The sequence below is a fragment of the Pinus tabuliformis genome, chromosome 5_2 (genome assembly GCF_031772625.1).
Source record: "Pinus tabuliformis cultivar Carrire ecotype Pingquan chromosome 5_2, CPIR1, whole genome shotgun sequence".
Classification (NCBI taxonomy): Eukaryota; Viridiplantae; Streptophyta; class Pinopsida; order Pinales; family Pinaceae; genus Pinus; species Pinus tabuliformis.
In genome coordinates this window covers 185,070,517-185,093,987 of record NC_142306.1, presented here as the reverse complement: position 1 = coordinate 185,093,987, position 23,471 = coordinate 185,070,517, and positions in this window count along the sequence as shown.

The window sequence follows — 23,471 nt, the reverse complement described above, 5'->3', positions numbered from 1 at the left end:
TTCTCTGAATTTCACTATCTTATCCTTGAACCTTGTGATACTACTCTTACACAAAAAGATAGTTGAAATGCAAGCAGAATAAACCATTGAATCATGGTCTTTTTGGTGAGGACATTAATGGAGCCAATGACAATTATCTAGATGAAGAACAATTATAAAAAAATGAAGAATATGATTGTCCTGTCAACTCTCTAGAATGGAAAACCCTTAACTTACAGTTTGGACAGAGAAAGGGTAAAGTTTTCTTTGTGGACTTCAATGATTGTCCTATTTTTTATAACCACCATGATGCCACCATTGATAAAATATGGATGGGTAAGGAAACATTTATTGTTGTTTGCAATCAGTTTCTACATCTAGAATGGATACATCTCATCTAATTGTAATAAATATTTATTAGCAATTGGGCCACTAGTAAACATGTCTCCTTAGGTATGATGTGTGTTTGCATCCAAAACATGGAGGAAGCAAATGAACACAGAAGCAAAGTAGCGTGAAAAAATTACATACACAATTCATGGCTTGTACTTGTCCTTGTGAAAAGACACATAACCATCCATAATTCACCAACATGGAAACTCTGTGGAAACTAAACTCTGATCTCTGTTCTTATTCTTGTACAGAGATGTTGATCTTCAAAATGGCTACAAAGCCTCTATCTTCAGCATAGCTTGCACATATCAACCAACTAAAACAGCATAGCTTGCACACATCAACCAACTAAAACACAATAGTAATCAGACTGATAAAAGAAACCAAAGCTCTGTAACAATCTGTCACTGAGGACTCTATTTTCTGTGCAACTCCTCTGCATGTGGATATCCAACTGAATTGAATCACTCCAAATGCGAAAAATTGAGACACATCATGATTCACTGTGTGTTCAATTCTTATTGTATAGTGCTCGGTTTCAAACCCAAGGCAAATACATGACATAGCTACTATCATTGGTGGTTAAACCCAATACTCGCAATACTCATCTATGTAATTTCTTCTTCTCACTCCATGTAGCACTCTAGATTCAATTATTGAGTTGTTACATAAACCAATCCCTCACCTCATCAGTCCACCAACAAAAATCTGAATCAATATTGCTGTAGATTCAACTAGTGCATTAGATTGATGGTTTGTTCAAATCTTCAATGCACTCAACATAAGATGTATCGCATGCCAACTCTTTATAGCCTCAACAACTCATAAAAATAAGAAACCAATCTAGCATTGATATGTTAAACCATCACCTAGAATTATGCATTTCCCTTGCAATGAGTAAGAACGGGAACGATGTGGCTGTAAGACAGGGTTCCCAAACATGATATGTTCTCATTTATAATTCAACTCAGCAATAATAAAAGACAACAATGCTTCCAACAATGATTTACGTTGGCTATTGTTATCACTCTGTAGTTTAGACTGGGTTGTGTCAGTCAATCTCCAGAACCATTTCAAACCACTTTAGGGTTGGGAGCTAACCCTACCAATCCAGAGAGGGCTCTCTCGGTCAAATATTTAGGTGCAATGGCTAGATCTTCAGTAAGGGAAAATTGAAAGGGATTTGGTTGGGTAAGGGAGGTAATCCAAGGGAAAATTGAAAGGGATTTGGTTGGGTAAGGGAGGCAATCCATTGGGTATGGAGTCAGATCTGAGTGAAAAGATGGATTATAAGTGGCTGGTAGAATTGTCCGGGAAGCAGAGGCGAGATAGATGATGTGTAAAGTCCATAAGATCGCTGCAGTAATAGGGAAGAAGAAGAATTAACAAATCATCTTACCTGAAGCATCTATCTAGGATGAATTTCAAATAAGATTTAGAAGAAAAACATAAGTATTCAGAACACCACTGACGATGAATTCTGAATCTCCTTCATTTAATTTAAGGACTGAAGAGTCAAGCTTCATATGTTAAACAATGAAAGGAAAGTATACACAAAAGGGAAAACTAGACTTCGAACACACCATCACACGAATCTCTGGTAGGATGCAATCCTGTACTTCTGCACTTAATATTGTATTAATGCTCATAAAAATAAATATGCCCAGGGACCAAACCCCTTATTCATTTTTCAAATCAATATATATACAAAAGGCTGCCAGAGCTAATCTTAACTAACTATTACAAATTTCTAGGGATAAAATAAAAATAGTTTTAATTTTGTTGCAGAATATTTGGAATTCTGGTACTGAGTAATGGCCTTCAAATCTGGAATATGTGGCCAAAATAAGCTTTGCTACCTTTCAATCATGTTCTCGAGATGATAGTAAATCTTTGACCAACTGTCTAAGAATGTGGGATATGCTCTGTCATTATTATCACCATATGGCACTATCTGAGCTTGGAAATTTGATTGCCACATATTCTGGAAATGATCTTCGACCTAATGATTTCAAAACCTAGAAATGCTCAATACCTTTGTTGTAAAAACTGGAAGCAGTTAACTATTTTTAGTTACCCAGAAATCCTGGACTAGATTGCTTAATTAATAGTTGAGTATCTGGAAGTGATATTTATGGTGATCCTCTGTTTTAATATTCTGGAATAGGTTCTCGAATGCTGGATTCTCTAGCTCGATGATAAAAGTATTCAATTTGGAAACGATCTATTTAACGGCTAACCCCTTGCCACCTGGAAAATGTATCATCTTCTTTCACACTTGGTATAATTTCCCCTTGATATCTTCTCAAAGTTTGACACTTGTACAACTTTCTGATCTCTTCGAGTGATACTCTTCCCATGTTGTCTGAATGTTGGGCTCTACTAAAATGGTCCGTCGACAAAAACTGGGACTATATATTGCAGAGAAACCATGAAATCAGCCAGAATCATTGACAATTTCAAGAGAATTCTCGCGAATCAGTTAATTAATGCCCTCCTTCACAAAACCCATGTCGTGGATTTGGAAAATTCGATTCCATTCACCCAGAAATCATAGCCGAAGTTGACCCTCTGGAAACCTGTGTGAATCTGTTCTTCAGGGTTTATCTTTGTGTAATCGATCCACCAGCCAGATGTCCCTTGTATGCCTACATATGGTTCACTCGACACCTGTGCATTTGTTATCATGGCATATCTATCCAATTTTGATCTGATCTGCAAGTGTAAATTCAGATGACAGGTAACAAGATTGAAACACCTGCATGCTGTTTTTGTGCACACAAACAGGGGTTTTATCCCACATTGGTGGGATGAACATGTTTTATGGTTTTAATATACACCATGTATTCCCTATTTAAATGACGTGTTGAGCATTATATTTCTCTTCCGAGCTTGGTTTGGCACTAAGAGTGTTCGATTGTAACTCTAACTTGGCATGTGAAATGTAGGTTTTTTAAGTGGTGACTCTAAAAATCTTGTGGTTTCTAGCCTGTGAAATGTAGGTTTTTTAAGTGGTGACTTTAAAAATCTAGTGGTTTCTGGTTTCTTTTTTCAGTGGCGACTCTAAATCTAAATGTGAAATGGTTTCTTTTTATTTTCAGGTGACTTTAAAAGTGGTTTTTTTCAGGGTTACATGAATTGTTACATCCCCAGATCTCTGAAATCGATCAATATCACTGAATCAATGGTGATATGGCCGGTTAAGTAAAATGAATACTGGTTCAAGTGAAAGTTCTGGAAATGATATGCTGAGAATGCCCCCTAGGCACATGCTCCAGCAGGTAGTAGGAATGGATTCAATGAACCAGTGGCATGTAGAAAGTGTTAAACGAGACTCATCTCTGAGAGGAATAGTGAACATGGATTCTCAAGGGAAAAAAAGGCCCTTGAACAGGCAAACTTTGTGCAGTCAAAGGTGGTTAGGACATGCTCACAAAACAGTACTATGAATGCAAGAGAGGTATTAAATTTATTCAGTCTATTTGGACTTGAAAGAAATATCTAATCTATGAAAACTATGGATCCTTGTAAGAAGTTCAATTTGTCAGTATTGTGCATCCTTTTATCTCAATTGAAAATACTTCATGCTTAGATTGTTGATATCATATGCTTGATTTGTTTGTAGCCCTTTTGTAGTAAGTAATTGTTTCTTTTGCAGGACGTTTGAATTCAAATTTACAAACGAATTTAAGAGAAAAACTGGGAGGAGGAGATCCTAAAGGATTTTCTATAGGTTATGCTTCTGCAAACTCATCTGTATTTGATAGTGCCACAAACATGTCTAATTGTCTTGTTCAAACAAACCAACATCTTTATCAAGGTAAGGTTTTGGTTCAAGTTTTTTTAATTAAGTAATTTCTCTATTTGTTGGTCCACCAACTTTTACTAGTTTTTTATATTATAATATACTGAGATGTTCAATTTCTGCTTATAAATTGTTTCTATCGAGCCAAAACGTTCTTGACCTTCTAAGAAAGTCAGATAATCCAAAAGAAAGTGACACATTAAAGCGCACTATATTAGGAACTTCAATGTAGCTAGCTATAGTTTTCCCACAACATGAAACAAGCTACCCCTAGTCTTATCTCACCATACCTCTGCTAGGAGAGATTCTATTGGCCTTCAATTGGTAGCTCAACTTTCATGGCACGATAGTAAGCAAGCAAGTTTTCCCTAAAGCTGTGGATCCATAAGACAATCCTTCATCAATTAATCAATGCAACTAGCTATAGTTTTCCCACAACATGCAACAGGCTACCCCTAGTCTTATCTCACCATACCCTTGCTAGGAGATTCTGTTGGCCCTCAACTGGTGGCTCAAATTTCATGGCATGCTAGTAAGCAAGCAAGTTTTCCCTAAAGCTGTGGATCCATAAGGCAATCCTTCATTAATTAATCAATTTTAAATAATCATTTTTTAACAATTTATTCAACACATTAGCAAACCATGTTTCTCCACACATTATTGTAATAATATTACAAGAACAAAGTCAAAGTGAGAGATTCCATTGCTCTCCAAGAGTGATGAGGTTTGATATAAATCATTGATCATTTTACAAACCATGGATGTAGTACTATTTCTGCAAGACGAGATATCAATTATATTTCATCTGATAAAGAAACAATAAGTGACCTACAAACTGAAAATAAATAAGTACTTCCTGCAATTTATGGAAATTGTCAGCCAAACATAAACGAGAATTACAGTATGCTTGGTTTTCTATCATTCAGTGCATCACCTTTTTGTAGAACAAAGGGTTGGCCTTCAATAGGTTTAGCATTGTATCGATAAATTCCCCATCCTCTCTTGGATCAAGAAAAAAATTGAAAAAATGTCATTAACATAAAACACCAATAATGAAGAACATTGTGTTGAGACATCTTGTGGGATGGCAACTCCCAGGACTGTAAATTCTTGTTCATCCTCAACGTATGCATCATCTATTGGTAGTTTAGGTACCAAGATAGAGTATGACGCTATTTTAGGGGAGATAAGAAGGATAGATGCTGGAAAACAATTCTTAAATAGGCTCAAGGACTCATGCCTTCAACGATTTAGAGATCATCTCCACCTCACATTCTCCAAGAATCCACTTCACCTAAAAAAGATGGTGGTACAATACATAAAGAATGAATTTGGTACTTGTTGGTCGGTTAAGAAGATAAAATTGCAAATGTTGCTCAACCGTAAGAGGTTTCGTTGCAACCAAACAAGAAAAATTAAAAAAATGCCTCAAGATCAAAGATTGAAACAAAGACCATTTGACATAGCTTTTAAAGTATGGAAAGAACTTGTAAAATCATATAAGAAGTTGGATGCACAAAGAAAGGCCAGCAATGAAAGAATTCGGGTATTGAATTTTTCATTAAACGTTATTTAGAATGTATTAATACTTATAAGTATCTTAGACGTGTATTTGTGTGAAAATAAATTGAATTGGTTTATGTTTAAGGACAAGGCATCCAAGGCGAGGTTAACCAAGACAAAAGTCACTCATCGCAGTGGCCAGAAAGGTCTAAAAGCACTTATAACAACCTTTGTAAGTATATTAATCATGTGATATTTTTTTAATAAAATTTTTACTAGAATAAATTCATTGTTATCTAATTTCTCCCTATTTACTGATTGAAATGAACTAAAATATGGAAGACCTCCAAATCATTTGGAAAAGGAGGTGTTGCAAAAGAGATGGGTTGAATTTGTTGTTTGGATGGACTCTATGGTATGCAATCTTAGTTGGATTTCCAATATACTTTTGAACCGTATTTTCATTTTATTTTTTATTACTATTAGATATTATATCTTACCTCATTTTATGGTTAGCATTGTATAAAAAAAACATGTGTTGTGTTATGTAATTAATACTAACATGTAATATTGATTTTTTTTAACAGAATTATATAGGTAATGATTTCCTTGACGATGATCACGATGATGATCCAAACTATGCTCAACATATATCAGGAGATGATGAAGATGAGGATGATGGTGGTGAAGGAGGAGATGATTATGACAGTTGTGGTGTTGGTGATGATGTGGATGATACTAATGAAGATGTTCAAGATGATCATGAGGATGATCTTGGTGGTGGTATCTAGGCATGAACATGCATTGTTGTTATGAAGAAATTATTGTGTATAATGACATTGTTATGTTTAGATGGGTGTTGTGAATTTACCCTATATCAATGAGACATTTTGATTTGGTAATCATACGATGAGTTTGATTTGATTAAAGATGATGTTGATATTATCATTATTATATTTTTATTTGATTTATATATTGGAAAGTATCATCATTATTTTGATAGAGAATTATAATATATGGTGATATTACCATCTTTGGATGTACGTTGTTAATTTATCGTAGAATAATGATATTCATGAAATATTTTGATCTGTTAATCATATTTGAATTTTAGTTGTTTTGATTAAAAATAATACTGATCTTATTAGTATTATGTTGCTATTTTATACATATGTGTTGAAAATTGTCAATGAATCATTGTATATGATGACATTGTTATTTTTTGGATGGATGTTGTCAATTTTCCTTAAATTTCTTTACAAATGATTTTGAATTGTGATATCTTCTTTAATGATATTTAGAAACTATGATATATTTCACTATGCAATTGAAATTAGTAAAATGAATCTATAAAGGGGGTCATATATGTAAAGAAAAATATACTCTACATAAGAAGTCAAATGCGGATGTAACCATGGATGCAAAATTGAAAGTAAAATTGGATGTTAAACTAGGAATTAATACAAAATGCAAACAATGACATACAAAGTGTTTTAAACTAGAAGTGAAAAATTGTGCAATAGTTGACACAAAGAAGGGAACAAAACATGGCATACAAAAGGATATCAAATTGGGCAAAAACAAGGACACATAAATGGACACCAAATTAGATGCAAAAAAAGACAGACAACTAGATGTAAAATAAGATGCAAAGTTGAGTGCTAAAAAGAAGCAAAAAATGTTACAAATTAAGATGCCAAATGATGATGCAAATAATGGTGTAAATTTGGGATGCAAACTTGGGTGCAAAAAAGGAAAAAAAAAGATGTAAGAAAAGACATAAAACAAGATGCAAAATGGGGTTGAAAAAAGGTGAAACCAAGGATGCCATATTGGATGTAAAAAATGATGCATAATCAGATGCAAATTTAGGCTCAAACTTAGACACAAAATTATATGCAAATGTGGACACAAAATGAGGCAGAAAAAGATGCAAATTTGGATGGTGAAAATGATGTAAAACTAGACACCAAAAAAATGCAAAATTGGATGAAAAAGTGGGCATAAATAATGGTGCAACATTGGACACATAAGTAGACACAAAAAATGGTGCAAAAATGGGCATAAAAATAGCTCAAAATTGGATGCAAAAAATGATGCAAAACTTGGTGCAAAAACAAATACAAAAGTAGACGTAAAAAATGGCTCTAAATTGAATGTACCATTAGACACAAAATAAGATGCAAAGGTGGACACAACACATGACTCAACATAAGATGCAAATATAAATGAAAATTTGGATGCTCAAAATGATGTACCATTGGATGCAAGAAATGGTGTTAAAAACAATGCAAAATTGGATGCAACAAATGACGCAAAATATGGTGTAAAATGGGATGGGGAAAATGGAGACAAATCAAATGTAAAAGTGGATGTAAAAAATGGTCCTAAAAAAGTTGCAAAAATGGGCACAAAATGGATGCAAAATTTGGTGCTAAATCAAATTCAACACATGGTGCAAAGATAGGCACCAAATCTGGTGCAAAAATAGGTACAAAATTAGAAGCAAAAACTAGCGTAAGACTATATGCAAAAACTGACACAAAATGGATGCAGAAAAAGACGTTAAATTGGATGCAAAATACGATGTAAACTTGATGCAAATGATGGCGTAAAAATGGAAGAAAAGAATGACACAAAATAGGAAGCAAAAGGCGATGAAAAATAGATGCAAAAAATGACACAAAACTAGAAGCAAAACCTATCATAAAATAAGATGCAAATATTGGTTCAAAATTTGACGCAAAAAATGATGCATATTTTGGTGTTAAAAATGATGCAAAATCTAGCATGAAAAAGGATGCAAAATTAGGTGCAAAAAAGGACACTTTAAAAATTGTACAATAGAGCCAGATTTAGCACCAAGTTTCTCATCACAATTACAAAAAAAATGCACTAAAATCTGGCACTAAATATGGCGCAAATCACTGGTTTTGTTGTAGTGAGTCTAAAGATCCTGCTTTTCTTCTATGGCAGATACTTTTGATTCAAACTTAGTAGACAAGGATCTTAAAACCTTTTCAACTAAAGTAACTTCTTTTACCTCTTCACCCAAGTTCTTCATGCAGTTAACAATCTCATCTATGTATAAGAAGTAACTAGCAATACTTTCATCATTGTGCATTTTGAGAGTTTCATATTGAATTTTGAGGTATTGCAGTTTTGCATGTTTTACCTGATTGTCTCCTTCATAGCTTAGAAGAATCTTGTCCCATATTTCTTTGGCGGTTTTGAGCTGCATAACTTTGACAAATTCTGATTGTGACAAACTCCCTAATAATTTATTGACAACCTTGGCATTGGTTTCATATTGCTTCTTACTTATCATATTTGTAGGAATGGCTGATGGAAATGTATATCCTCCTTCCATGATTTCCTAGACATCTGTTCCAAGATATTGAAGATAGGCTGTAGTCCTTACCTTCCAATAAATGAAGTTGCTCCCATCAAATATTGGAGGTCTAATGGATCCATCTCTTTCGTAGTTACTCATGATGATAGATCTTCCTTCAAGCGATCAAGCTTCTTTTGAAGGACCTGCTCCGATACCAATTGTTGGAAATAATACTTAGAGGGGGGGGGGGGGGGGAATCAGTATTAGCAAGTCAATAATATTTTATTTCCATAATCAGATTCATATACGCTACTTCACTTAATGGAACTTGCGTGTATACGTAACTGTATTTAAGGCAACTAGCATATATCCTACAAACTTATGATTCAGTTAATTTATCATATGTTGATCTTTACTTAGTGCATCAAAACCATATAAACAGTAACCAGGTGCAGTAAAACATATTAGACAATCACACACACATGAACACAAGATATAAGGTGGAAACCCAATGTGGGTGAAAACCACCTGTTGCAATCGTCTCTATCTTCTTTTAATAAGAAACTTCTTTTTACAATTTTTGTACTGGTGCAGTCTTATACTAGTACGCAGGCTTCTACCTGCAAAAGGCTACAACCTTCTCTCGTTCTCCAGCTTTTCCTGGAAGGGAGCTACAACCCCCTAGCTCTTGTACTAGCTGATATGTTTACTAGTACATAGATGCCGACCTACAGAAGGCTACAACCTTCTCTTTTCTTCCAGGGACCCCGTTTCATAAATTTTCAGACTGGATCCATCAGTAACATCATTCAAACATCAAATACATCTGCATCAATCGATCTCCTTTGCACCAACCACAACCGAATCAATCAATCACTTTTCAGAATGTTGTAACTAGAATACAGTAACCAGAAACAGTAACGAGAACCCAGAACACTGTAACAGAAACCAGAAGTAGCTAAAGCATATTTTATGAGGTATATGCTACTTCAATGTGTCGAACCTGCGTGCATATGCACTTTTCTCAAGGCGAACCTGCATACAGATCTGAAAATCAATTTTAAGATGTATACGCTGTTTTGATATGCAAAACTAGCGTGTATACGTGTCTTTTCTAAGGTGAACCTGTGTACAGATCTATAAATGATGATTTAAAATTTACAACAATTCTAGACTTCAGTTATACCTTGATCATCATATTTATAGCCTACAACATGCGCCAGTTATTCAGATAAAAGATCAAAACACACAAAGATACTTCACTTCAAGCTTTAAGATCTTGACCCATCATTAGATCTTATCCTTCCTCAAGCGCTAAGGTTCATCCTTGATTTAGGTCTAGTTGTGCAGCATAACCCAATAACATGTATTCTAGATCTTGCTCTTCATTAGATATTCAATACATGAGTGCATTTGCCTAATGATCTTCTCCTCCTTTTAAATTCTTAGGCCTTACTCAATACCATGGATCAAAACCACTTAGAACCAATACCTTTGACCAAATACCTGGGGTCAACACTTTGGATAGGATACCTTGCACCAATACCATGGATCAAAATACCATAGACCAAATGCCATGGACCAAAACTAAGTTTTCCAACATGTACACGCCTTTCCTTCCCTGAAAGTGCGTGTGTACGCCATACGCGCCTTTTGGTCTGCGAACCCGCGTGTACACGCACCTTGTTCAATGATGAACCTGCGTATACCTCTCTTTCTTCATTCTGAGAGTCTGAAATGTGATCTGTCATCTGAGTGAGTTGCCATCAAGGACAACACAAGTGTCATAGTGCCAAATCTGTGTCATAATGCCAACAATCCCCCCCTTTGGACTTGATGGAAGCCCCAAGTCCCTCTCCCCCTTTGTCATCAAGGGCAAAGGGTTATGCTCCCTCTGAGTACATGCTGAATGCTATGAAATGTTGAAGAGTGCCGAATGAGCTCCATGCTCGAGTCCATGCTCCCCTGAAAATAAGCAAGGTCTGCAAAAAGATGTTCTAAAAGAAGAACATGACTCTATACATCATAAATGACCTTCCTATCACCAATGACTCATACATACATCCATCTCCCAACCAAGTGGGGATATACTAAGTTTGACTCATCCACCCAACCAAGTGGGGATATACTAAATGTTTATACATGTCAAAACAAGAACATTACATCATCCATCCCATTTATAGTGGGGAACCAAAATAGGTCGCTTCATGACCTTGACATTAAAATATATACATGACATAGAGACCAAATATCTAAAACAAGACCATGATAGTTATCAGCAACTATCATCACCAACATCTGTCAATCACCATCCAGACTAGCAACCATGATCTCCCCCTACATCAAAAAAAATTGTGAATTTGTACCAAGATCTTCTAAGATAATGCCAACAATGCATTATTAGAAGTATATGCTCGCCCTGTGCCAGATGATCACTGTCAGACCCATATTAGACTCCTTTCATCCTGAGTCTAGCCCATTGTTTATCTTCAAACCAACATATACGCGAATGTATCCACAGAAATTGGTGTATGTACGCGGATACGCTTCATGGAGCTCACGCATAACTACTTTTCTCTTAAACAGATAAGTTTTAACCATAAGATGATGCATCAACTAATCCCAGCTTCTATATGAGATATTCAAATGTCTCTCTGGGCAGTGGTTTGGTGAATATATCAGCAACCTGTTCTTTGGAGGGAACATACTCCAATTTGACCTTTAGTTCAAGCACTTGTTCACGTAGAAAATGATATTTGATGGGTATGTGCTTGGTCTTGGAATGCATGATTGGATTCTTTGAAATACTAATTGCACTTGTATTATCACATAGAATGGAGATGGGTGGATTACATGTGATTTGAATGTCTTGCAATGTTTGCATCATCCAAAGGAGTTGTGTGCAACAAGATGTAGCAACCACATATTTTACTTCATCTGTAGATAATGCAATTGAACTTTGCTTATTGCTGAACCAAGATACTAATCTAGAACCCATATAGAATGCACCTCCACTAGTGCTTTTTCTGTCATCAACGCTTCCTGCCCAATCTGCATCTGTATATGCATGAAGTGTAAGATCTGTATCTCTAGGATACCATAAACCGAAATTCTGTGTTCCTTGAAAATATTTGAAAATCCTTTTGACTGCCTGAAGGTGTGCTTCCTTTGGATTGGCTTGGAATCTTCCAACTATTCCCATTGCATGCATGATGTCTGGTCGAGTACCTGTTAGATAAAGCAGACTGCCAATCATGGATCTATAGGTTGGTTGATGTACTGCTGCTAATTCATCATTTGAACTGAGACTACATCCTGTTTCCATAGGGGTACATACTGGTTTAGAATCTTCCATGCCATATTTTTTCAAGATCTGTTTGAGATACTTGGTTTGTGACAGAAAAATACCATCTTTCTTTTGTTGAACTTGTAGACCAAGAAAATATGTGAGTTCACCAAGCAGGGACATTTCAAATTCTTACTACATTACCAAAGCAAAGTTTTTACTTATGGCTTCTTCATTGCTACCAAAAATGATATCATCAACATACACAACAAGTATTAGCAATTTATTATTGTCAATCTTTGTATATAGATTGCTATCAGCTGATCCTTTTGAAAAACCTTGTTGATGGAGATATTTGTCAAGACGGTAATACTAGGCCCTTGTAGCTTGTTTTAGACCATAGAGAGCCTTTTTGAGTCTGCATACAAGTTTTGGATCATTTCCAAGAATGAATATGTCTGGTTACTCAATATATACTTCTTCTTCTAAGTCCCCATTAAGAAAAGCAAATTTTACATCCATTTGGTATACTTTGAATTTCTGAAAACTAGAAAGAGCAAGGAACATTCTTATGGCTTCAAGTCTTGTAACAGGTGCAAAAGTTTCTTCAAACTCTATACCTTCTTGTTGAGAATACCCTTTACAAACAAGTCTGGCCTTGTTTCTAATAACTTCTCCATTTTCATTCAGCTTGTTTTTTAATATCCATTTGGTTCCTATGATATTCTTATCATGAGGTCTAGGAACTAATTCCCAAGTATTATTCTTTTCAATCTGCTCAAGCTCTTCATTCATGGCGTTGACCCAACATTCATCTTTGCATGCTTCATTTACATTTTGAGGTTCGATGGAGGAAAGCAATGCTAGATAGCTTGAAGCTTATGTAATAGTTCTTCTTGTCTGCACACCTACCTCTTTCTGTCCCAAAATTTGAGTCTCTAGATGATTTTTCTGAACATACATGGATGGAGTCTTTTCTTCAGTCGTTATCTCTTCTTCTGGTGCTTCATTGGATTCTTATTCAGAATTAGTCTGATTTGATGTGGAAAGATAATCCTCATCTTCTCCACAATCTTTGGTTTTTACCTGCTTTGGATTTTTGCATGCTTCATCAACCACAACATCAATACTTTCAATAATTTTCCCAAGTCTTTTATTATAACACTTATATCCTTTACCTAGAGAAGAGTAACTAAGGAGGATGCCTTCATCTACTTTGGGTTCAAACTTGCCAAGTTTTTCATCATTCCTTTTGATGTAACATTTTCTTCCAAAAACTTTGAAGTATTTTACAGTAGGAGTATTACCATACCAAAGTTCATGTGGAGTTTGAGTGCTGTTTACCTGAACATTTGCTTTGTTGAGAATAGTGACGGCAGCGAATGCAGCTTCAACCCAGAAGGTTGCAGGAGTTCTAGACTCATCTAGCATAGCATGAGCCATTTGTTGAACAGTTCTATTCATCCTTTCTACCACTCCATTTTGTTGAGGAGTCCTTGCGGTGGAGAATTGCCTTTTTATTCCATGTTCTTCACAAAAGTCAAAGAATTCATTTGAGGTAAATTCCCCTCCTCGATTAGATCTGAGACATTTGATTTTGCGATCTGATTCATTTTAACCAGGGCTTTGAAGGCTTTGAATTTTTCAAATGCTTCATCTTTATGCTTTAGAAGCCCTATCCAACACATTCTGGAGAAATCATCAATGAACAATATAAAGTATTCCTCTCCATGAGGTGACTTTTTCCTTGATGGAACACAAGTATGAAAAAGTTCAAGAGGCTTACTAGCTGATCCTTCCTTTTCAAGGAATTGCGACCTGGTTTTCTTACCAAATTGACATGATTTTCATATTGTATTTTCTGGAATGCTGATATCAGGAAGATCACAAACAACCTGGAATTTTATTTCTTTTCTTATTTAAAAGAAGCTTAGATGCCCCAATCTTCTGTGCCATAGCCAGTGTTCATCATTTTTGCTTAGATAGCACTATTGTTGTCCTCCCTTGAGTATATATAAGTTGTTTGGAGTTCTTATACCTTTGATCACGGTTTCTTCTGTATCAAGCTCATGAACAACACATCCATTTGATCGAAATACTACTTCATTTCCTTGATCACACATTTGACTGACACTCAACAGGTTATGCTTTAGACCATCAACATACATAACATTCCCAACTTTAACTTTTTCTTTTAAAAGAATAGAGCCTTTACCTTTTATGACAGCAGGAGTGTCATTTCCAAATGAGACCTTCTTTTCCTTTTCTAAGGCGTTATATAATTGAAGTTTTTCTTTGTCACCTGTCATGTGTTTCGAGCATCCACTGTCGATGTAACACTTATTTTCTTGTCCTTCTACATACAGAACTATACCACATCTTTCTGTTTGTGGTTCTTTCTTTCTCCATATTTTGGGATTTAATGGAGTTTTCTCCTTCTGAGATGTTTGCAGAAATTTACTCCTACATTCAAATTCTTCGTGACCAAAGTTGTTGCAGATAGGGCATTCTACTTCATTTTCAAGTAGAGAAAAGTTATTGTAGGTCCGTTTCATGATCCCCGTCACATTCCTTTGATTTCATGCTTATCTGGTCATGATGTTCTTGTAAGAAACACATTGAGCAACTTTGTGTCCAAAGTTATGACATGAAAAACATTGGCCATTAAAGAAGTTCCTGCGATCATCGAATCTACTGACCTGGTGATTGTAGTTGCGATCGATATTCATTCTTGAAGTAGATTTACTTGAGTTTTATAGCTTCTATTCATCCTTGAAGTAAATTGAGCTTGATTTACCTGGTGATCTTTTTTGTGCCTTTGTTGTTGATTGTGAAACTGTTCACTGCTCTTTGCTGCATCAATATAGCTTTTAGTGGAGATTGACGGCTTCTGTGCTTGGGATGCTTATTTAGTATATCCAAGACCTGTCTTTATTAGAGAAGAATGCTGCACTTTGATAATTTCATTTAAGGTTTTTGATCCTTTAGCAAATCTAAGATTGAGAGCTTTTTTTTTCTCAATATCCTTTCTTAGACCCACAATTTCACATTCTAGATTTTCATTGTGTTTTTCTCTTTCAGCAAGTTGGAATGTCAGAGTATCTATAATCATATTATTTTCTTCTAAACAGACTTTGAGTTTAGAGATTTCTTCATAAAGGTCATCTTCATCTAAAGCATCCAAGAAATCATCATCTTCAAAAGCCATTAGAAGTCTATAGTCATTACTATTTTCATCTTCATCACTATTTGATAAACCATCACTATCTTCATGAGTATAGTAGCTCTTCTTACTTACACTTTGTTTTCTATTCCATTTTGCTGATTCCTTACCTTTATCAAGCTTATCTTTATGAGGACATTTGGCAGCATAATGACTGACTCTTCCACAAGCAAAACATTTGAAAGGTAGTTTATCTCTGAATCTCCCGAAACCCCATTGAAGGTTCTTGACAAAGTTTGCTTCTTCTTATCCTTCTAAAATATTTCCTTATTCGTGGAATTCTTCTCTTCCTGAAGCTTTGAATGCGGCTTCTCTCATATCTGATGGACCTCCTTTTCTCATTTCGAAAGCAGTTAAGATTCCGTGCAATTGTGTCATAGTAATAGTCTGAAGATCCTGCTTTGCTTCTATGGCAGATACTTTTGATTCAAACTTAGTAGACAAGGATCTTAAATCCTTTTCAACTAAACTAACTTCTTTTATCTCTTCACCCAAGTTCTTCATGCAATTAACAATCTCATCTATGTGTAAGAAGTAACTAGCGATACTTTCATCATTGTGCATTTTGAGAGTTTCATATTGAATTCTGAGAGATTGCAGTTTTCACGTTTTACCTGATTGTCTCCTTCATAGCTTAGAATGATCTTGTCCCATATTTCTTTGGTGTTTTTGAGTTGCATAACTTTGACAAATTCTGATTGTGACAGACTCCCTACTAATGTATTGACAGCCTTGGCATTGGTTTCATATTGCTTCTTACCTGCCGTATCTGTAGGAATGGCTGATGGAAATGTATATCCTCGTTCCACGATTTCCCAGACATTTGTTCCAAGAGATTGAAGATAGGCTGTAGTCCTTACCTTCGAATAAACGAAGTTTCTCCCATCAAAGAATGGTGGTCTAAGGGATCCCTCTCTTTCGTAGTTACTCATGATGATAGATCTTCCTTCAAGCAATCAAGCTTCTTCTGAAGGACCTGCTCTGATACCAATTGTTGGAAATAATATTGAGGGGGGGGGGTGAATCAGTATTAGCAAGTCAATGATATTTTATTTCCATAATTAGATTCATATACGCTACTTCAGTTAATGGAACTTGCGTGTATACACAACTGTATTTAAGGCAACTAGCGTATATCCTGGAAACTTATGATTAAGTTAATTTATCATATGTTGATCTTTACTCAGTGCATCAGAACCATATAAATAGTAACCAGGTGCAGTAAAATAGAATAGACAACCACAGACACATGAACACAAGATATAAGGTGGAAACCCAATGTGGATGAAAACCACCTGTTGCAATCGTCTCTATCTTCTTTTAATAAGAAACTTCTTTTTACAATTTTTGTACTGGTGTAGTCTTATACCAGTACGCAGGATTCTACCTACAGAAGGCTACAACCTTCTCTCGTTCTCCAGCTTCTCCTGGAAGGGAGCTACATTCCCCTAGCTCTTGTACTAGCTGATATGTTTACTAGTACGTAGATGCCGGCCTACAGAATGCTACAACCTTCTCTTTTCTTTCAGGTACCACATTTCATAAATTTTCAGACTGGATCCATCAATAACATCATTCAAACATCAAATACATCTACATCAATCAATATCCTTTGCACCAACCACAACTGAATCAATCAATCACTTTTCAGAATGCTATAACTAGAATACAGTAACCAGAAACAGTAACGAGAACCCAGAACACTGTAACAGCAACCAAAAGTAGCTAAAGCATATTTTATGAGGTATACGCTACTTCAATGTGTCGAACCTGTGTGCATACGCACTTTTCTCAAGGCGAACCTGCGTACAGATCTGCAAATCAATTTTAATATGTATACGCTGTTTTGATAAGCAGAACCAGCGTGTATACGCGCCTTTTCTAAGGTGAACCTGCGTACAGATCTATAAATAATGATTTAAAATTTACAACAATTCTAGACTTCAGTTATACCCAGATCATCATATTTATAGTCTACAACATGCGCCAGTTATTCAGATAAAAGATCAAAATACACAAAGATACTTCACTTCAAGCTTTAAGATCTTGACCCATCATTAGATCTTATCCTTCCTTAAGCACTAAGGTTAATCCTTGATTCAGATCTAGCTGTGCAACATAACCCAATAACCTATATTATAGATCTTGCTCTTCATTAGATATTCAATACATGAGTGCATTTTCCTAATGATCTTCTCCTCCTTTTATAGTCTTAGGCCTTACTCAATACCATGGATCAAAACCACTTAGAACCAATACCTTGGACCAAATACCTGGGGTCAACACTTCGGACAGGATACCTTGGACCAATACCATGGATCAAAATACCATGGACCAAATACCACGTACCAAAACTAAGTTTTCCAACATGTACAAGCCTTTCCTTCCATGAAAGTGCGTGTGTACACCATACACGCCTTTTGGTCTGCGAACCCGCGTGTACACGTGCCTTGGTCAATGAGGAACCTGCATATACCTCTCTTTCTTCATTCTGAGAGTCTGAACTGTGATCTGTCATTTGAGTGAGTTGCCATCAAGGACAACACTTATGTCATAGTGCCAAATTTGTGTCATAATGCAAACACTCTCATGCACCTCGGGAATAGGAGGATTTCCCTCTAGCTCATTCAAAACTGAAGAAACTAGAAGAACCTAAGCAGTATAAGGTTCAATCTCTACTAGAAAGGTACACTTAACTGAAGGTGGAGTCAAGTCTATTGTTTTCTCAACCAATGGTTGGTCAAGAACGAACTCACGAAACTCACTTTCTGAGAGAGCGAGATTGACCAAAGATGACTTTTTGATCAATCAATGGATCAACTAGTGAAGGATCAGGGGAAAAATTTCGATACCCAGTCAGAAGATGAGGTTGAGAAGCTGCAAGGTTTTCTAACTCTTTGGAAGCTTCATCCATAAGAGGACAAAAGTGAATGGGATGACTACCTTCACACAACTTATAAGGAAATTTGACTTTTCCCTTTTTTCCATGAGTTTTACTAGTTGAAGGTTTATCACCAGCATGATCGCCAGAGGCTTAAGAAAAAAGTTCATGTGAACTTGTGGAACAAACTTCTACGACCTTGGGAATACCAGTACAATTCCGAAGAAGGTGATCACCCTTACATAACATGTAAGGGAATTTACTTTCTCGGGTTGTTTGGAAGATTTTTCTACATCAATTGCATCTGTAGCAATGACTGCTTGGTTGCCCCATTGCTTATTTTGCTTCTTCTTCTTTTTCCTCTTCTTCTTCTTCTTCTTAGCTTCCTGGTTACTAGAATCCATACTTTCACCAGGTGAAGAGGAAGAATGGGGTGAAGAAATAGGTGAAGAAGGAAAGGGATCAACTTTAGGATCAACATGAGGTGGATGTTGTTCAAGTGGAGGAGAAATCGGTTGAAAATCAGTTTCGACACTCGGGACCACCGATGTCGAAAATAACCAAACTGGTAGACCAATGGTCAATCCAGGAAGGGACAACATTGCCATATAGGGAGCACAAGTATTTCCAAAAGAAGGAAAACGACTAGGATTCTCATCAGAGGGGTTTCCTTGACTGATAGACTTAGGAAATGTTTCCATTGGTATCAACCTAAGAGCTACTAAAGAGTATTTCCATAGGAAGGATGTTGTTCCGTGGTCAATTAATTTTAGAATTTGAAACAAAAAAAATTTCTTTTCATGTTTTAAGAGTCGAGAAAAGGACGAAAAGATGACTCTAGTCGCTTTCAATAATTTTGCGTTCTTGAAAGGACAAGTTGCTCGATGATCTCTTCAAATTTAAAGAGTCGGAAAAGATCAAATGATTTCTCTGGTGAATCTATGTAAAAGGAGTACCAAGTAACCCTGAACTACAATATACACCTCATTGACCAAGGACTTGACGTACGTGTAGGAAATTTCCCCGAATGTTTTGTTCAATGTATCACGTTTACAGGGAAGCAGACTCGACTTCCTATGGATAAAGGATTGCAACCTAGAGGGGTCTCCCTTTATATACGCAATGGTATGGAGAGCACAAGTCCATGTCAGAACTGTCTAATGCCGAAGCTAATGACAACTGCTAAGTTTTAAAGACATCGGAACACGTCTCTAACCTAGACCACTATATATGATCGTTAATGTTTCAAATGCTCCTTAGATTAATTGATAGATTTTAAAATTTATCTTGGAATTATTTTTCAATTTCAAGGCCTTAACAATGCTACCTGAACACCTATGATGCAACTATATGAGAAAAGGAAAGATTTCATTTCAATGAAATCTAGACTAATTAAGGGAAGAAATTTCAATCAATAATGCATCAAACCAGATGCTAATATGAATCTATGACCATCTTCAAATGCTAAGTGAAAAATATGAAATCTAATCTTTCATATGAAAAGCAAATGTAATGCCAAAACAAATCTTAAATCAAAATTTCCTTAAGATGTAATGATGATTTTTCTCTTTTTCAAAATGCAACTAATGTAATCTAGTGCAAAGGGAAAGATAATGCAAGAAAACCAAGAAGTGTGTAAATCACTTTCACATCAATGATTCGAATGCAACGCAAAATGTTCCGAAAACTAGGAAAAGAATTGCACTTTCACTTTCACTTTGAAACATAAACAACTTCAAAGAAAACACTTGCTATCGATTCCAAAGAGACAATCTATTTCTAATCTATCACTTCTCATATGAAGCCGAAGAAAATTTCACTATATCCATTAATGAAAACAACCTAAGGCACAAGAACCAAAAGTAATCTACAAACAGGTCTGAACAGACAAAGACTTTCTAACACAGGCAATCAATATTTAATCGGAAGACCGACGAGTGTACTAAGGTTGACCTAAAAGACCTAGAACCCTAAAAGGCTAATCAAACTTCAAGAACACTCAAGCCAAGTCAAAAAGCAATTTCAAGTAGACATTGAGAGAGTCAATGAACAAACACACTAGTAAATTAGAAGGAGAAGACAACTGAAATCGAAAAATAAAGAGAAAACCCTAAATTTCTATGTTTTCTGCAATCATCACACCTATCAGCATTAAAGTAGTGATCATCGCTACTGTAACTAAACAAACCGTGATATCATTGTGACTGTCAGGCTCATATTTGTGATGGTCAAGGAAAAGGACAAAGAAATCTAAAATCTTCAAAAACAATTCAAGTTAACAATCTTCAAACATCTAGCAAGCAATGACACTGACTGCAAGCAATGAAGTCTAAAAATCAATGGTTGACCAAACTCATCAAAAGACAAGGTGAAGGAAAGGAAGGAGAAGGTCATAGACTCCTAAGTGGAGTCACCACTTTGTTGACAAGCTTAATCTTCTCTACAGATAGAGACGACCCCTCTAGCCCAATGAGTGGGTCTATCAACTTGAGAGGACAATCAACTAGACGTCTTCCTAGATTATGATTGAAAATAGAACAAGAGAGAAGACCTACCTTGTTCTGATGCTAATTCGATTCCCTTTCTTGAAATCCTCGAATTTCTTTTGTCAAGGTTTTGTTCCTGCTTCTTCCAGTGCTTATGTACCTACACAAACAACCAAGAGACAACAAAACATGCCAAAACCAATAACAAATCCAATAATAATCTATTTAGCTGATCAAGGAATGCCAAACAAATACACATGAACTTATATATTGGGAAGATGAACCAACAGTTGTATTGTTATTTAAAGAATAAAGGGGAAGCTTACAACCATAGCCTTGATGTTGAAAGGCTCTCCTTGAGTGGTAATCCAAGTCCAAGCCAAGAAATTCTCCAACACTCCTTCTCCAAGTCTAATGAATAACCTCTAGGCACAAGCTCAGCATAGGGGTGCAAATGGACATAGATCAACCATTTGGAAATGGTAGAGAGGAAATTTATAGGCTGGGAGAGGGAGTTATACCTATTCAAAATAGAGGATTAGGCCCACATCTTTAGGAGGTAGCTCATAGGGATGAGATCAAGAGGTCAAATTAGGAGGATTCAACCTCATTTATGTGAAACCACCTCTAGCTCGTCGCTCTGGAAGCTTCTAGATCACAAAGCTTCTCAACCTCTTTGGGAAAACTTCCTTTTTGAGACCATTGCAAGTATGAGAGAGAACAAAATGATGCCATCGTTGGCTTAACAAGTTGCAACAGGCGATCATCATGTTTTTGAGCTTCATAAGGGTGATGATTCTCATTTTAGAGTTTCATGAGCTATTTCTTTAGGGAAAGCTCTAAATATTTTCCATGCAAAGTTAAAGGAGGGATCTGAGTTTCATACATTGATGAGTATACCGTATAATGATCATCTTTTGGGCACTTCAGGGTATATCACAGGGAAGTGTAGGAAGAGTGACAAAATATTGTGTAACACATATACATGTATGTATCATGATATCATTCATGAGACTTGGAGGGTGCGTGGTTTGCGTGACACAGACCAGGTGTGTATATATATATATATATATATATATATATATATATATATATATATATATATATATCTATATGAAACTTTTGACTCTTATTGTCAAACTATACTTAATTATTTATATTAATTTCTAATTCGTATTAGATTGCATTTATATTAATAAGTTCATGATAACAAGTTGACATATATTACTACATGGATGAGCTTAGGAGGTCATACAAGGGGGAAGTTGATCAGCCAGGGCATCCCCAACTAGAGCATGTTTCCATGGATTCTCCTCCACCTACACCTCCACCTCATATGTTCACTAATGTGGAGGAGAGTCACTAAACCACATGGACCAACAATTGAGGTAAACTTTTTAATTCCTAAGATTTCAACATTTTCTTTTTTTAAGGTACACATATATGTTAATTAATGTGTAGACTAATTATAATTTTCCCTTGCCATGGCGTACAAAGGCCCATATGCAGAGTGTTATTGATGCCGCTATTATGTGAAGACATGAGTGGGATGATCGGTTTAGAGGCACTGATGATGCGGGTCTATCGATGCAGGCCCCAATAATTGAGCCATAGGGAGGGGAGCACCAAACCTAGATTCATCAGACCCCCATCCTATTTGACTTGAATTTGGACTAAACTAGGGTTAGTAGATTCATATATATGTAATAAAAAATGTGGTTCAAAATCATTTGTTTCCATATTGTTTATTTTTTTACAAATAATGACCTAATTAGTTTGAATTTGAATGCGTTATATTGAAGTACCAACTTATGGACACTTACTTTTCGTGACGTAACTCACATAAGAGTTTTGGTGGTACTTAGATTGTCATAGTTTTTATATTTTCAAGCTCATTTTATAGGGCATATTCACATTTGATACAGACTATGTATATTTTCATACATGGATAGTTTATGGATGTACATCATGGACACTATTTTAGTTTATGAATGCTTATTATTTCAGTTTATGGATGTTCATGTGATATTTGTAATTTGTATATTTTTTCATATGGATAGTTTATTGATACATATATTCACTATTTCAGTTATGGATTTGTACTAATCTTATTTATGGATGCTCATTAACTTTTCAATTTTATGGATCTATTAAAAAAATTTCGCTAATTTAAAAAAAAATCTATATACTATAACTTTTATTAGTAAAATATATGTTCAATTTTGATTTCTAGTTCATAGACTAAGAAGTACAATCTTAAGTTATGATGCAAGTCACTTTGATACTTAAGATGAACTAAAATGTATCATGTATCAATTTGATATTTAACATGGAAATAATTCCAATCATGCTTCATATTAGCTTGTAGAAAGTATTTTTAGTGCAATCATCATGTATGTTATTACAATTCAATTTTAAATATAAATTATTTGAATTATAAATTCATCCATATATATATATATATATGAAAAATTTTGTGACCCACCCATATACCATTGCATGGTATTTTTTTTAAGTATTTCAATCAATTTATTATCTCAAGCTGGTTCAATTAAAAAACACAAATAGTATTGATATAAGT